A 4460-nucleotide genomic window follows, 5' to 3' on the forward strand; every position below is an offset into this window, starting at 1 on the left:
TCCCTCTAAACTTCTAATCAAATGTGGCTGATTAACATTTAAAGGCCATCACCAAAGCCTCTTTTGACCTGCACTTACACTGATCAATCTTTCCAAGAAAACAAAAACTCCGGCTTGCGGGCAATGGAGCCTGGCCTCTGAAGATTAATTTCTGATGCTTTACCACATCTTTTTTGGATTAACACCTTTGGACAGTGTCCCTGTGGCTCAGGTGGATAGCAGGACTGCACCTGCTCCCTCTTTGAGAAACCAGGAATGAAAGAGCTTGTTCAGAAAGCATAGAGAGAGAAAAGTCCTCAAATTGTCTGGGATCATGGGATGGCTGAAAAAGAAGGGTTCCAATGGTTAAATGAAGAAAGTATTAAAGCAGCAGGCTTGTGCTTTCTACTGAGTGATTATCTTGCTTTGGTTTTATGGGGCTAAAATAGGAAGGGGAGCTCTGATTCCTAAGATTGTGGAATGCTTTGGCATTGTCTAAAGACCCTGTGCTTTCTGGCCACCACCTACCTGAGACTTTCTCTAGGAAATCCACAAATTTTTATCTGCTTTTGTACCTGTTAACCTTTCTAGATCACCACATTGCCTTCATTTGCAACCTGTTTATCATATCAGCTAGCAGCTGTGGCCAAGTGATCCTTACAGCAGGACTCAAGACAAAAGTCAGTGAACACATTGGATCAAGTATTTACACATGGTCCTTGCTTTCCAAAGTTGATCTATTAGTGTATGTTTCTTCTGAAAGTTTTCCTTCAAAGAATGGCAGCCTGCAGTGGTTGAAAATGTTAGCACTTCCTAGAGATGAACCAAGCAGAAAGTACAGACTATCTGCAGTCTATTGTAGAAATCCACATTTTGTTCCCATGTTGGAGACTATCTGCTGCTCTGGCCTTACCCATCTCAGGAGGGCACATGGCAGAGCTGGAAGGGGTTCAGAGACAACGAGTTTGTATGGAAAAGCTTACATATAAGGGATGACTAAGTCATCTTTAGCCTAGAAATGAGACATCTGATAGGACTGTAGAGCAGCAGGTGGCATGAAGATGGTAGAACACACTAACTGTGACCCGTCTTTTTGAAACAAGAACCTTGAACACCAAATTAAACTGGTAGGTAGACGGTTCAAAAAAAACAGCTCCAAAGGAGGTACTTTCCTTCAAACACACAATTGAACTGGGCAACTCCTTACCACAAGGTCTGCAGTGACTGTGGTTAACATCTGGAGAGTGGCTGGACAAACTGGTGGATAATAAAATTCATGTGGGCAGAAATGAGACTTTGTCCAGGAAGTCCCTGAGTTGCAAACAGAGCTGAAGATATAGTCAGAGGTAGATCTAGACATATTTTCTCTATTCTGACATGTTTGTTCAGCTATCTGCTCTGGGCCAACATTGCTCTAAGCCAGTAGTGTTGCTCTTATATTCATTCCTCTGTCATATATGGTGTCCTAAAGGGACACCATCAGCTGCCACTCTACTACCAGCACCTTGCCCTGCATCAGGCAATATGTGAGAAAGAGCCTGAAGGAGTTAAAGGCACCCTTTTCAGAAGCAAAAAGAAGGTGAAGGGAATGGCCACCTCGTACAATGCAAGGCAGTATGGAGAAACCAAAATATTGCTTGAGATATGGCTCATACAGGAAAAGACATAAACAAGCAGCACCGAGCAAGACCTTGCAGCCATCACTATCTATCTCCACAAGACTTTAAAAAAAAAAGAACCCCCCCCCCAAAAAAAAAATAGAATAAAAATGAAGCTTGTTTTTGCTGGAAAGGAAGAGGATAAGCATCCATATCACAGAAAAGCACGTTTTTAGTTGGAGCAATCTTAGTTACAGCTCCATGGAAGAAACTGAGACCTGGAAGCCTACAGAAACAAATCTACAGCTTGATAGAAGAATCCCTGCAGCTGGGAAAGCCAGCCTGTGATAAAACCCTTGGGTGTTCCATGTTTTGGTACTTTGGAGGGGCTGAAAGGAGACCGGATCAATAGCGTTTGCATCGTATTTGCATTGTATTAATTTCACGTGTCTGTCTTCCTCTGATGGCCTGTCTGGGCAAAATACAGGAATTCTCTCTCCACTTTTCATACTTTAATTGTGTGTAGAGTGAGAGAAGAATTAACACCACCTGTAACCAGTGGAACAATGCAGGCAGGACATGTTGTCACGCCTACCTGCACTAAATTTTCTGTTACCTGGCTGGTGTGTTTTCCACACACATACTCAAGGTTAAACTGATCTCTAGATTCAGGAAGAGGGGATGTCTTCCACTGGTCAGACTGCTTAGAACCACCTGGTGTGGGGCATTTGGTTTTTACCCTGTAAGTTTTCTTTCCAAGTTCTTGTTTTGGTTAAGAGGTTATTTGGCTTTTAATAAACACCCTACTGTATCAGCAATCTAGCATATTAGTGGTGGTGACCTGTCTCTCCATCCTCTTCCATGGAATATTTTACTGTGATTTATATCTTGTAATAGATTGTGAGTTTATTGTAAGGGTATAGGGATTTATGTGATTGTTGTGAGCAGAGCAGATCATAGAATTACAGAATCACAGAATCACAGAACGGGCTGGGTTGGAAGGAAACTTTAAGATTATCTCATTCCAACCCCCCTCCATGGGCAGGGACATCTTCCACTAGGCTGGGTTGCTCAGACCCCCATCCAAATTTGCCCTAAAGTGTTCTATAAAATGTTCTGTAAAATCTCCTGAACCAGACCTCTAAGGCATGGTGGTTCTTCCCCAGGTATATTTCTGGGAGTACAGACACCCTTCTCACATCCATCCACATCCTGCCATTTGTGACACGTCTCAAAACCTTCTTGTGTGATAACTAAGATGGCTATAACCAGAAATGGAGAAGAAATAGATAGTTTTAAAACTACAAAGTGCAAGTATTTCCCCCCATTTGCTGAGAGGCAGTGTACCCTAACTTTGCAATTTCTTCTAAACAATCACAACTGCCAGTCCTGGAGCTGTATTTGGCATCCACCTCATGCCTCCTTTCCACCACTAGAATTCACTCCTTTTCCTTTGATTTTCCCATTATCTCACAAGAGATTCTGCCTGCTCTGGTCATTCCTTCAGTTGAGGGCTGTGACTTTGCTTCCTGAGATTCAAACAGGCTGCCACCTTTCATCAATAACAATTTTCATTTTTTCTTCTCCAGGAAGAATTGCCTCTCTGGCAAACAAAGGAAAGCACCTCTCACATAAAAGTGGAGCAGAACTAATGTATTTACTGTATTTGCCTATTTTATTATTCCTTGGAGATGTATTAGTTTAACAGGTTTATTTATGGTACGTGAAAAGTTAAATATTCCTTTGTCCTTGGGATTTACATAAACTGGTGCAGTGTGAGATTCTGGGGGTTTTAATGAGGTATTTGTCAAAATACTCTCCCTGACAGATTTTTTTTAATACCTTTGAGACCATAAAGGATCATTTTACTACAATACTCTGCTTCTACCAGAGCCTGTGTGAGTGGCTTGTAATATCCTGTGGTTGTATTCCCTCTAGATGTCTGACTTCCCTTTCAGAACAGTAAAAGACAAGAGGAGCAGAGCCTGGAGGAAACCTGCCAGAACCTCCCCTGAGCCAGGGCTGAGTGGGGCAGCACAAGCTCCATGCTTCCTGCCCAGATCCTTGGGGTCTGGGATCCCACTGGGATCAGGGGTCCTGCAGATATCACCCAATGGCCACCACACCTGTTAAGACACACACCAGGAGCCATCCAAGCTGTTTACATAAAATGCTAACCAAGGTGTCTTCCTTAGTGGAGCTTAACATCAAAAAAGATCTGGAAGAAAATGGTGGTGTGTAGTTTTGCTCCAAGGGAAGAGCAGCCAACATGTGATGTCTCAGGTTTTCAGCATAGGGCAGCCCTTATCTTTACCATAAGGTTATTGTCCATAGGAGCTGGGCTTTGCCTTAAGACCTGTACCATGGGAGCTGGACCCACCACTGGGTTCATGGAATCCAAATTCCATGGATTTCAGTATTGGCCCCAGGAGGCAGACCAGCCCTCCTGAACTAGCATGGCAGTGATGCCCAAGCTGGACAAGATATGGGCTCCAGGTGGAGTTGGACCCATCCCTGATCAGGTCCAGGACAATGCACTGCACTTGCCAAAGCAGGAACAGCCCCAGTCTCTCCTGCCACCCCAAAACACATGCCAAAGCCTTCATCCACCAGGCCACAGCTGGTAGCAAGCCCCAAGGGAAGGGTTACCTCTGCTAGGACATGGCCAGGGCTGGAGAAACAGGAAGGGTAGAAGGAACAGGCTGTGTCCTAAGACTGCAGCCAGAAGGGAGAGGGAAATGGGAGTGGGTTATGTAAGTGGTGCCAGTCCCTCTGCTTAAGGACACCGATGGAGATGGAGGGACGGAGACAATTATGTAACAGCGTTATTTACAGGTCTGACAAAATCCTTCACAACTTCTGAACATCCTTTATTGTGCAAAG

Source organism: Parus major, chromosome 1 (assembly GCF_001522545.3).
Source record: "Parus major isolate Abel chromosome 1, Parus_major1.1, whole genome shotgun sequence".
Lineage (NCBI taxonomy): Eukaryota > Metazoa > Chordata > Aves > Passeriformes > Paridae > Parus > Parus major.